Below are 13,811 nucleotides of genomic sequence, written 5' to 3'. Positions count from 1 at the left end.
AATCTAGCAAACAAGCATGCAAGATGTGCACAAGGCTTGATCAGCACAAAATAATTCATTATACAAGAGGTGGTGGCAGACAAAGCAAAACAAGGTGGCAGAACACAGTGTGCAGCCTGACATTAATATTCTGCCTGGCGGGCTCATCAGATGAACTTCCAGCACTCAGTATTCTTCTGGGATATTTACACTGCAAATCTGAGTCTCAGATGGATTTGAAGGAACAATGCATACAGAGATATCCCAATAACGGCTCTGGAAGCAAATCCACATTACTGTAAGGTAGAAAGTACTTTAAGATCTAATGTAATACAGTTGCTTCTCACAAAATTAGAAAATCATCAAAAAGTTAATTTATTTCAGTTCTTCAATACAAGTGAAAATCATATATTATATGGAGTCATTACAAACAGAGTGATCTATTTCAAGTGTTTATTTCTGTTAATGTTGATGATTATATGGCTTACAGCCAATGAAAACCCAAAATTCATTATCTCGCCTGTATGTTGCAATGCAGTCATTTCCTTTTAAGTCAGCTTTACCAATTACCAATCACATTATATGGGGTCATGGAATGCTGTTCATATGAATATGTTTAAGAGTATGTGGGCACCTACAGTGTTGAAGGGGTGTAAACTATGCAAAATCTTCTAACTCAATCTGATTTTAGTAATATAAGCAGTTATAGTGGTTGTCCACTACTTTATCACTGATGACCTGTCCTTCGGATAGGACAGCAATGTCTAATCACTCAGGGTCCGACACCCAGTACCCCCGCCAATCAGCTGTTCTCGATGCCGGCGTCCGGAAAAGCACAATAGTGCAGCTGCTCTGTCTTCTGATAGTGGCCAGGGAAGGGGACTGCACACCTCTGCCCTCCACTGATTGGAACAGGAGGCCCCAGCCGCGGCCACTACCAAAAGACAGAACAGCTCTGTAACTGAGCAGTTCAAGCCCAGACAGCGCTACCGACGCCAAGAACAGCTAATTGGTGGGGGGGGCCGGGTGTTGGACCCCGACTGATCAGACATGGATGACCTATCCTAAGGATAGGTCAATGATAAAGTACTGGACAACCTCTTTAAATTAAAATCTTCATACTAATGAGGCATAAAAATAGCCTATAAAGTTAGACAATTGTAAATAAGGAATATATAATTATACAGGTGTATTAAAGTCAGTGGATGACAAGGGAGATTGTAAAATAAGCAAATAGCATTTTATAAAAAAGCTAGGGTCTCTACTTGGTAGTGCCAAAATAAGAGAGAGCATACTTATCTAAGCACTTATAAGTCTTAAGTACCAGACAACGGCAATGGGCAATAATAATGCTGTTTAGGGGAGAAGGGAGGAACTTTTTCTAACTTAAAAATACTTTTTGAAGGGAGCAATCACCAAAAATTACCTATTGTTTAAAATCACACCTCCTGTTTCAAGAAATAACACATGTACATAGACACAATGGTCAGATCCCGACCGTATCTTTTGTATTGCAGCATCTGACGAACATGGGCAAAAGTCATTGTGAAGGGAAGGGGTGCAGGGTCACCTATTGTGATTAGTGGATCCTGTGTCATCAGTTGTGCATAGAGGGGTCACTTGTCATTGTAACCCTGCCTTTGAGAATAGTGAGCTTACTGAAAACTCTCCTGAAAGATCAAGAAGTACAAGTTATAAGAAACCCCAGTGCCACTGTTAGAGTTGCAAGATTGCAACATTTTAATATTTATTTTTTTATAAGGATAGTTAAAAAAAAATGACGAAATGTAAAGAAAACATGCAACACAAAAACATGATTTAAACAAGAAGTCATTTTCTAAGGATAATGTCCCTTTAAGATTTGCACTAAATCAGCTGAAGGAATGGTCACTGTCATTTTAAACTCACAAATTAGGAGGGTCTGTAACTCCTGCTGAAATCAGCCACTAAATGCATTGACATGAGAAAGCAGCACCTCTGTGTATTCACCACTGTTTGTTTTCAAGGACAGTCTGTAAAGTAGATCGATGGAGACCTGTCTATAATGTCCATTAAGCTCGAAAGATTGACAGCGAACACAAGTGGTACTGACCTGGTTTTTCATTAACGTTTATGAAAATAAAAAAGTCGCCCATTCGGTTATGCCCAGTTTGGGGGACTCCTAGTAATCCGTATTCCACAACCCATAGATTATGGAATAATTTTAAAGCACTGCACAATATGAATATGGGTCTATGAATAAATCACAGCATTCTGTACATTTTTGGAATGTTCTACTCATTATAACCCACCTAAAACAGAGGAGATAGGAGATGTTGCTCTTTAGAACTAATAAACTGCTAACAAGTAAACCAGAGGATTAGCGAGTTTCATAAACATCATAAACTGAGGCATAACAAAATAAATCAAGAGTCTAATGCTTTGCTGTAAAAAACTATTTAGAAAAAGCTCCAATAGTAACGGGATACAGTCAGCAGCTGCAATGACCATCCGATGGGTGGATTTTCTATACAGACGCACAATGTTCCTACAATCAGGGCTTCTATACATCCACTTCATAAGATACTTCAACAGCTGAAAAGTGTCTGTCCCTGCACGGGTAAGACGGGTCGTGTAAATAGCAGTTAGCTAACGCAAATATTTTACCATGGGAAGCATTTCATAGCCAATGGCAGAAGAGATGTCCTTCCAGTTGTCACAGAGGTCGTTCACATGCGCTCCATGGAGACTTTACTCTTGTCTAAACAATACAATGCATATGTTGCTTGAGACTCAGGCTCCTACTTTCATGGTGGAGATTACCATAGGGAAGAAGAAAAAGTTCCTCCAGTATTATCCAGCTGTTTTACAATCAGAAAGGAAGTTGTGGCTCTTCTGACTGTAGAAAATAGTGACCAGTATAACTAAAGAAGTTAAAGGAGTTATCAATTTGCCTTACGGTGCATTTACATTGCGGTCTGTCTCCCATTGGGGCATACGTCTGAAATCCCCGGGGTCCGGATGCATGCGCAGACAGGGCCAATAGACTAACAGTGACTGCAGAGCGAACATGAGCTCTGCTGTGCACTTTTTCGGGAGTGTACGCCTACAGGAGGTGGACTATGTCTGATTGTCGGCCTCCTGTAGGTGTACACTCCAGAAAATGATGAACAGCAGAGAGTACGTTTGCTCTGCCGTCACCGTTACAGTCTATGGTCAGGACTCCTTATTGAGGGGGGGGATTTCGGACATATGCCCCATCAAGGACACAGAACACAATGTGAAAGCAACCTAAGAACCAATAAGCAGGTACATGCGCTACTTACCTAGCTGCCAGGCACCGACCTCTGCGGGAACAAAGCAGTCACCGACCGCTCCTGCCAGCGATTCAGCGACTTCTGCTGACATCATATCGACATAGCAGCAGTTTCTCATCCGAACTGTTATGTTGATGAGGCGTGACTTCCAATGTCATGCTGATTAATGAGCCAGCTCCCCACTGCCTAATGCCCCCTTCACACGTCCGTAAACTACCGGTACCGGAAAAATGGTATCGGTGTAATCAGTTTTGGATCAGTGTGCCATCCATTTTTTTACAGAATGGCTTGAGAAAAACCTATTCCAAATGTAATGTAATTTACAATGTTAAATACATACAGCACACAGATGACACCCGGATGCCATCTATGTGCTGTGTGTATTTTACACGGACCCATAGACTTGTATTGGACATTGTCATCCATACTGCTGGTAGAAAAACTGACATGTGCAGTACTATAGATTATAATGAGTATGTGGTATTTGTGTTATTCGTGAAATGAACAGATGCCACATGTACCGTAAACACGGATATGTGAAGGGGGCCTTACAGCAGGAAGCTAGATAGCGATCAGCATGACGTCGGCAGTCATGCCTCGACGACAGCGCAGCCCATGAGAAGAGCTGCCCGGTTGACATGGAGCAGCAGTTAGTGATAGCTCTGTGCCAGCGCCTGGTACAATAGGCAGGTAGTTGCCCGTTAGCAAAAAACAAACAGGCAGGTAGTTGCTGTTTCTTTTGTTTTACTATGGGTCTAAAACTAAGTCCTGGATAACCTCTTTGGGGAAAAGGCTGAAAAATAATATTTTTCCCACGACATCTTCACAGAACACAGTGTATTGCATAGTTTTGTGCTAGCAGAGTATCTTTGGCGTGCTCGAATACTATGTTCAAGTCACCGCGGCTGCATGTCTCGTGGTTGTTCGATAGCCGCAACACAAGGAAGGATTGCCTAACAATAAGGAAATCTGTGCACGTGCTGCAGCTGTCGAACAGACGCGAGACATGCAGCCACGGTGACTGGAACATAGTGTTCGAGCATGCCGAAGAGATACTCTGCTAGCACCCGAGCATGCTCGGATATCCCTACACTACCTTATCTGAGCACATTTGCTCAACATCAGGATTTTGGCCGGTTTCCGTTATTTTTCCTTTGAGAAAAGTTGGTGCCATTTTTAAAGCATTTTGCACCTAATCCATCATTTTTATTTTGTGCTCATTAAAGAGACATATTCATCGTTTAATCCATATTTATGACACGCAATTTAAAATGCTGCACAAAAAGTTGCAAAAGCACTCTAATAGAGGGGTGGCATAACAGGTGAATGATAAGTTCTACACAGAAGTCTTACATCTAAAGATGTGATTAGAAAAAAAAACGAACGACGCAGTCAGAAGCAAAACTGGCTTCAAACAATCCTCTGATGGTAAACTCCCACATAGGGCGCCATGTCATGCCTTGGTTCCTTCTAGGGGCTAGCTCTGCTGGTTTCTGTGAAATCTAGTCTTACAGGGCAGCTGATAACTGGTACCCCCTCGTGGTCACAGATCACTGAATAGGGCAAACAGTGAGCCCACCTCCAGTGCCATGCCACGGCACTGAAAAGTAGCTTTTCTCCAGGAAATGTAAAATAAATATGGACAAAGTAGATCTCTAAGGCAAGTGGCTAGAAACCATGTCTATTCTAAATGTCGCCCTTAAGAAGGACTTACTTGAAAGATATTCTGCCTAGGGATCATTAAACTAAAAAGGAAAAAAAAGTGGAGAAAAACACTCAAGAGCGCCACAGAGTTGGCAGCATGTTCAGAATTGATATATACAGTCCTGGGCAAAGGGAGTAGGGGGGATTATGTGCTTTTTAAGACATTGCACAATGCAAGTTATACTTTACCCTGATACTTTTTATTAAGAATATATTTTCTATCTGGCAGCCAGAGTCATCTCCTCATCATCAATAAGACAAACGACGATGTGTCAAACACTGGCTGCAAATCCAACTTTCCACGTTGAAGCTTCTAATATACCACCTGTAATAATGTGGTTAATGTGGTGAGCTTAATGAACGTGTCACTTCAGTGCCCAGACTTATTACTGACCATCTAGGAGGATGTGTACATCCTGAAGAAATCCAATGAAATTACATTCTAATTTAAAAAGAAAAACGTACATTGAATCCTGGAATAAAATAATAATCACTGAGCTGCATTTAGGACTGATATAATCCATAGATAACCGGCACACATTAGGGGATTAACTGGTATGACTGGAAAGTTAGCGAGATGACAAAGGGACAAAGCGAGCAGCTAAGCTATTGGACAATCTAGAGACATACGGGGGGGCAGCGCAGCTTGTTAAATGGGAAGATCTTCCATATGATCCTAGGGGAGCTGCACTATCCATGAATAGTGATTATGCACAGAAATACATTTACACACTGCATGTAGGACTTTTTATGTCTATATACATCAATGTCATGTCCATGAGACAGATATATTCACACACAAACACACTTTGACACACACCATGGAATGTGTAGGCAAAAAAAAAGTCTGCCAGTAGTGACTAGTTTTTGAGCTGCGGACCATTGAGATCTCTAACTAAACATTACGAGGGCATAAAAGTCAAATTGGCTCCAACAGCGTTTCAACGGTTTAGTCAAGGGTAAATTATAAAGGCTAAATTCACATGTCCAATATTAACCCATTTGAAATGGATCCAGTAAGCAAAAAAGATCGATTTCAAATGGAAGAAAAATGAATGACTATTTAGGAGATCAATTTTCCATGGACTTAAATGGTTACAAAAAAACGAAAAAAAAAAAAAACAGATCCAGTTACAATTAGTTTTATTTTGTGGGACGAAAAAAAATTTGTGTCTGCACAACTGTTCTGTCCTACAAAGATAACGGATGATGATGATTGCTGCCGGATCAGTTTCAAATGGATGATTACTGGACATGTGAACTCAGCCTGGCACACGAAGTGAAAATGCCTGAACTGTAGACTTCAAGGTCTATGTATGCTAGAATTTAAGTCTATAAAACAAAATTTTTCAGCTTGCTCAGCATGCAAAAATACAGGATAGCAGTGTGAGCATCCTCCTCTTATGTCAGCACTAGTGATGAGCGAACGTGCTCGGATTAACGTTTTATCCAAGCATCTGGGAGTGGCTCGTATATTATGTTCGAGTCCCTGCGACTGCAAGATTTGTGGCTGCTGGACAGCCTGAACACATGTGGGGATTCCCTAACAAACAGGCAATGCCCACGTGACCAGGCTGTCTAACAGCCGCAAACCATGCAGCTGCAGGGACACGAACATAATATACGAGCCACTCCCAGATGCCCGGATAAGACGTTAATCTGAGCACATTCGCTCATCACTAGTCAGCACCCCTCCAGTATTAGATCACAAATCCACTGGTAGCACATCTTCCTTCTCACAGATGGAGGGGGCAGAGCTTCCTGCTGCACTCACAGTGTCCTATAAACATTACAGGACAGGATTATTCCAGTTCAGCAAGCCTAAAGAAATGAGCCGGTGTAACAGGCCATAGTATATCCTGAGTTCAGACTATATCTGGGGTTAAAGCCGCCTAGGCTTCATTATACCCTGGGTATATTATGGCCTAGGCAAATTTATACTACAGGGTATCAATTGGCGTATTTCATACACTCTCATGCCAGATTATATCCCCCTTGATAGCAGCATTGAGTGATATACACAAGAATTACTTCATTTTTCAACATCTTACTGAGGGTTCAGGTTTGTCAGGTAAGGCTTCTTTCACACTTCCGTTTTTACAATCTGCACAGGATCCCTCAAAATGTTGAAGAGATGGATCCTGTGCAGATTGTAAAAAACGGGTGCACTGGGTCCGTTTTTTTGACGGACCCGTCGAGGCCATGTGCACCTTCGGTATATGCATCTTCGCAGCGGTTTTCCGCTGGGAAAACGCATACACAACACAACCCACGTTAAAAATAATAAAAATAAAAAAATTGCGATATTCTTACCTTCCGGCGTCACCAGCGGCCTTCTGATGCTTGCGATGCTGCCGGCAGCTTCCGTTCCCAGTAATGCCTTGCGAGCAATGACCTGTGATGACGTAGTGGTCTCGCGAGACCGCTACGTCATTGGGTCATTTCGCAAAGCATCACTGGGAACGGCAGCTGCCGGTGAGCATTGGGAGCATCGGAAGGCTGCTGGTGACGCCGGAAGGTGAGAAAATCACTATATTTTTTTTTTTTTTTTATTATTTTTAACATTATATCTTTTTACTATTGATGCTGCATAGGCAGCATCAATAGTAAAAAATAGAGAGAGAGAATTTCCCTGACGGGAAATTCTTCCGCACATGCTCAGTTTCAAAAGATGGCATTCGTCGCTGGATTCCTGCTTTTGACAGTCAGCGACGGATCCTGCTCCCATAGGCTTCCATTATAGCCAATGACGGGCAGTGCAAAATCCGTCGCTGAGCGATTTTCCGACGTACAGAAAAAACGTTCCTCTATGCGTTGTCTCCGCCCGACGGACCGCTATTTTACGACGGATCCAGTGCATGACGGATGAAACGGATGGCCATCCGTCACAATCCGTCGCTAATACAAGTCTATGAGAAAAAAACGGATCCAGCAGAAACATTTGCTGGATCCGTTTTTTTCACAAAAAGACGCATTGTGACTGAAACAGAAAGACGGAAGTGTAAAAGAGGCCTTAGGGTACCGTTACACAAAACGATTTACCAACGATCACGACCAGCGATACGACCTGGCCGTGATCGTTGGTAAGTCGTTGTGTCTGTCACACAGACAGCTCTCCAGCGACCAACGATGCCGAAGTCCCCGGGTAACCAGGGTAAACATCGGGTTACTAAGCGCAGGGCCGTGCTTAGTAACCCGATGTTTACCTTGGTTACCATCGTAAATGTAAAAAAACCCAAACCGTACATACTCACATTCCGGTGTCCGTCAGGTCCCTAGCCGTCTCCTTCCCGCACTGACTGACTGCCGGCCGTAAAGTGAAAGCAGAGCACAGCGGTGACGTCAAAGCTGTGCTCTGCTTTTACTTTCCGGCCGGCAGTCAGTCAGTGCGGGAAGCAGACGGCTAGGCACCTGACGGACACCGGAATGTGAGTATGTACGTTTTTTTTTTACATTTACGATGGTAACCAGGGTAAACATCGGGTTACTAAGCGCGGCCCTGCGCTTAGTAACCCGATGTTCACCCTGGTTACAAGCGAAAGCATCGCTGGATCGGTGTCACACACACCGATCCAGCCATGACAGCGGGAGATCCAGCGACGAAAGAAAGTTCCAAACGATCTGCTACGACGTACGATTCTCAGCAGGGTCCCTGATCGCTGCTGCGTGTCAGACACAGCGATATCGTATGGATATCGCTGGAACGTCACGGATCGTACCGTCGTAGCGACAAAAGTGCCACTGTGAGACGGTACCCTTAGTTCTGTGAGAAGATAACTGACTTAAGTTCTAAATACAGACTTTTACCACTTACATCCGTAAAACATCAAATCAGTAAAAATATCAGACTACCTCAAAGATATAATGAAGTGAAGAATCCTACCGCACTTCTCAGTAGTTACACATTAAAAGCAGCTGGGTGTCTGAGTATGATAGAAAGATCTGCACACTTTTCAACCAAAGACAAGGTGAGAAAACCAGTGAAGGTAAAAGCACTTATCTCAATAGACAACAGTGTAATCTCACATGTAATGACTGTTGTCCAGTGTCAGTCACATCGTATTGTAAGATCAATCTTCATCATGTGATTAACAACACAAATACCTTCCCACTACTTGTAAGTTAGTTTTAAGTTAATGAAAAATGGCATCTAAAAGTTATCTTATTTGCAAGGACTCATAAAATAGAGGGGTATAGTTTGGCGTAGGCTATTTTACACCCCAAGGTACAGTTTGGCCTAGGACAGTTTATCACCCAGGGTATACTCTGGCCTGGGACAAAGCATACCTGGGTTTAATCTGGACAACCTTCTGTGGTTTTTGCGGCCCTTTGATTTACGATTGGGGTCGTGTCCGTAAGCTGTGAAAAACACAGAGCAAGTGATATTTTTTCACAGCCGTAAATCCGGCCATACGGCGTTCCTACGATTTTTCACAGCCCGTTTTTGCTGCCCCATAGAAATTTATTGGGGATGCAAAAACGGGCCGCAAAACCACAGCAAGTGTAAAAGAAGCCTAAGTTGGCCTAATACACCGGCGCATAAGTTGGTATATGTGCAATATGTAAGAGCACGTTCACACTGTGGCCATTTCACAAACAAAACTCAAGAAAAAGAAACAAAAAAAAAAAACTAAACAAAATGAGCATGTATCCTGTAGTAAGAAAATACTAATAGTGCATGTACACTACTGTTCAAAACTTTTATTAGTCAAATGAGTTACCAAATGAATTGAAAATCCAGTCCAGACATTGACAAGGTTCGAAAAAAATATTTTTATTTGAAATAATAAATTTTCTCCTTCAAACTTTGCGTTCCTCAAACAATGCTCCCTTTGCAGCAATTCCAGCATTGCAGATCTTTGGCATTCTAGCAATTAATTTGCTGAGGTAATCTGGAAAAATTTCACTCCATGCTTCCAGAAGCCCCTCCCACAAGGTGGTTTGGCTTAATGGGCACTTTTTGCGTACCATACGGTCAAGTTGCTCCCACAACAGCTTAATTGGGTTGAGATCTGTTGACTGTGCTGGCCACTCCATTACAGATAGAATACCAGCTGCCTGCTTCTTCCCTAAATAGTTCTTGCATAATTTAGAGGTATGCCTTGGGTCATTGTCCTGTTGTAGGATGAAATTGGCTCCAATCAAGAAATGTCCAGGGGGTATGGCATGGCATTGCAAAATGGAGTGATAGCCTTCCATATTAAAAATCCCTTTGACCTTGTACAAATCTCCCACTTTACCAGCACCAAAGCAACCCCAGACCATCACATTACCTCCACCATGCTTGACAGATGGCGTCAGACACTCTTCCAGCATCTTGTCAGTTGTTCTGTGTCTCACAAAGGTTCTTCTGTGTGATCCAAACACCTCAAACTTGGATTCGTCTGTCCATAACACTTTTTTCCAATCTACTTCTGTCCAATGTCTAAATTTACACCAAGAAAGCAGTCATAATGTCCAGAATACACAAACGTGCAAAAACTTTATTTTCTAATAACAGGTATAAAACATAGGAAATGGGAGATTCTCTGCGCCAAACTCAGCACATACAAAAGGACAGGTGGAGGTGCATGTGATTATACATATCTCTCAAAGACCCATATTAACATGCAGAGTTATAGATGTAAATAAATCACACAAGCCTAAACTCATAATGGACTAGTGCCATGGATCCTTGTGGCATATATACAAATATAAGTGTGGTAAGTATACATACCAAAATAAGAAGTCACAGCACACATGCACACAGCTCCCGTCCACCCCGACGCACGTTTTGGCAAATACCTTCCTCAGGGGGCCCATGTGCTTAGTTTGGCGCAGGGGATCTCCCATTTGCTATGTTTTATATCTGTTATTAGAAAATAAAGTTTTGTACGTTTGTATATTCTGGACATTATGACTGCTTTCTTGGTGTGAACTTATTCCTAGTGAAACTGGAGTTTGTTCAATATGGTCCTGTCCTGTCTTACCGTTACTTTGGTTAAAATAATTTACAATAGGAGAAATTGATAATATAAGACGGGTTATGTATTCCACTAACTATTCATGTCTAATGTCTGTGTTCTTTTGCCCATATTAATCTTTTCCTTTTATTTAGCCAGTCTCAGATATGGCTTTTTCTTTGCCACTGTGCCCTGAAGGCCAGCATCCCAGAGTCGCCTCCTGACTGTAGATGTTGACACTGGCGTTTTGCGTGTACTATTCAATGAAGCTGCCAGTTGAGGACCTGTGAGGCATTGATTTCTCAAACTACAGACTCTAATGTACTTGTCTTGTTGCTCAGTTGTGCAGCGGAGCCTCCCACTTCTCTTTCTACTCTGGTTAGAGACAGTTTGTGCTCTCCTCTGAAGGGAGTAGTACACACCATTGTAGGAAATCTTCAGTTTCTTGGCAATTTCTCGCATGGAATAGCCTTCATTTTTAAGAACAAGAATATTGTCGAGTTTCACATGAAAGTTCTTTTTTTCTGGCCATTTTGAGAGTTTAATGGAACCAATAAATGTAATGCTCCAGATTCTCAACTTGCTCAAAGGAAGGCCAGGCTCATAGGTTCTCTAATCAGCCAAACTGTTTTCAGCTGCACTAACATACTTTAACAAGGGTTTTCAAAGGTATTCTAATCATCCATTAGCCTTCTTACACAGTTAGCAAACACAAAGTACCATAAGAACACTTTAGTGATGGTTATTGGAAATGGGCCTCTATACACCTATAAAGATATTGCATTACAAACCAGATGTTTGCAGCTAGAATGGTCATTTACCACGTTAACAATGTATAGAGTGTATTTCTTAATCATTTAATGTTAGCTTCATTTGAAAAAACTGTGCTTTTCTTTAAAAAATAAGGACATTTCTAAGTGACCCTAAACTTTTGAACGGTAATGTAAATAACATACAGTACTTAGTTAACACCATTTTGATCAAAAACACGTAAAAAGCCTTCCCACCGTGATAAGGTGTACCCAATTGGGACTGTCCTATCATGTCTGTAGTATAAAAACTTTACCTTGCATGAGCAAGACACAGGCCCCTTTTGAGCTAGGCATTTCATCTATAACACTTCCCATGGGCAGGTGTCAACAGTCAGGTCTGTATCCTGCTCTGCCCTTATTTATATTGAAGTTGGCTGACACAAGGTAAGGTCTTGATACTAAACGCAGGAAAGGACTTTCCGGATTAGGTACAAGTTGTGGTGGTTGGATGGCTTTTTATATCATATCTGCCTCATTTTTCAAGCAGAAGATTGATAACATCAGAGACAGTTTTGGTCAACAACACCCAGAGCCCTTCCTCCCGACTTCCCAGCCCTCCACCTCCAAAACCAACTTCTCCACCATTACAGAAGATCAACTCTCCACTATACTCTCAAGATCACATCTCACCACCTGTGCACTTCACCCGCTCCCATCCAACTTCATCCCAAACCTCACCACAGTCTTCATCCCAACCCTAACCCATCTCTTCAACCTATCACTAACAACTGGTGTTTTCCCCTCAAGCTTTAAACATGCCTCTATCACACCTATCCTCAAAAAGCCTTCTCTTGACCCATCCTCTGTATCTAGCTATCACCCTATATCACTTCTCCCCTATGCCTCCAAACTACTGGAACAACAAGTCTACTTTGAACTGTCCTCCCATCTCTCTTCTTGCTCCCTCTTTGACCGCTTACAGTCTGGCTTCCGGTCACACCATTCCACTGAAACTGCCCTAACTAAGGTCACCAATGACCTCTTAACCGCCAAGAGCAAGCGACACGACTCTGTCCTCCTCGACCTGTCGGCTGCCTTCGACACAGAGGACCATTCCATATTATTACAGACCCTCTCATCCCTTGGCATCACAGACTTGGCCCTATCCTGGATCTCATCATACCTAACAGACCGGACATTCAGTGTCTCCCACTCACACACCACCTCCTCACCTCGCCCCCTATCTGTTGGAGTCTCACAAGGTTCAGTCCTAGGGCCCCTGCTCTTCTCCATTTACACCTTTGGCCTGGGACAGCTCATAGAATCTCATGGCTTTCAGTATCACCTCTATGCTGATGACACACAGATCTACATCTCTGGACCAGATAGCACCTCCCTACTAACCAGAATCCCTATCCGCTATTTCATCCTTCTTCTCTGCTAGATTTCTGAAACTTAACATGGACAAAACAGTATTCATCATCTTTCCCCCATCTCACGCGACCCCCCCAACAAACCTATCCATTACAGTAAATGGCTGCCCACTCTCCCCAGTCCCACAAGCTCGCTGCCTCGGGGTAATACTTGACGCTGATCTCTCCTTCAAACCACATTTCCAAGAGCTTTCCACTTCCGGCCGACTTAAAATCAAAAATATTTCACGAATCCGTACATTCCTCAACCAAGAATCTGCAAAAACCCTAGTCCATGCCCTCATCATCTCTCGCCTTGACTACTGCAACCTCCTGCTCTGTGGCCTCCCCTCTAACACCCCTCCAATCTATTCTAAACTCTGCTGCCCGACTAATCCACCTGTCTCCCCGCTATTCCCCGGCCTCTCCCCTCTGTCAATCCCTTCACTGGCTCCCCATTGCCCAGAGACTCCAGTACAAAACCCTAACCATGACATACAAAGCCATCCACAACCTGTCTCCTCCTTACATCTGCGACCTTGTCTCCCGGTACTTTCCTACACGCAACCTCCGATCCTCACAAGATCTCCTTCTCTACTCCCCTCTTATCTCCTCTTCCCACAATCGTATACAAGATTTCTCTCGCGTATCACCCCTACTCTGGAACCCTCTACCACAACACATCAGACTCTCGCCTACCATATAACCTTCAAAAAGAGCCTGAAG

At 42.9% G+C, this 13,811-nt stretch overlaps 1 protein-coding gene across 8 annotated transcripts in view; it reads right to left on the bottom strand.

The window, feature by feature from the left end:
- Positions 1 to 13,811, bottom strand: part of GPM6B (glycoprotein M6B) — a 187,275-nt gene that overhangs the window by 18,084 nt on the left and 155,380 nt on the right. The gene's annotated exons all lie outside the window — the stretch shown is intronic.

This window comes from Ranitomeya variabilis, chromosome 3, assembly GCF_051348905.1.
Source record: "Ranitomeya variabilis isolate aRanVar5 chromosome 3, aRanVar5.hap1, whole genome shotgun sequence".
NCBI lineage: Eukaryota > Metazoa > Chordata > Amphibia > Anura > Dendrobatidae > Ranitomeya > Ranitomeya variabilis.
Note: the sequence above shows the minus strand (reverse complement) of the source record. Positions and strands in the feature narration are given on the sequence as shown.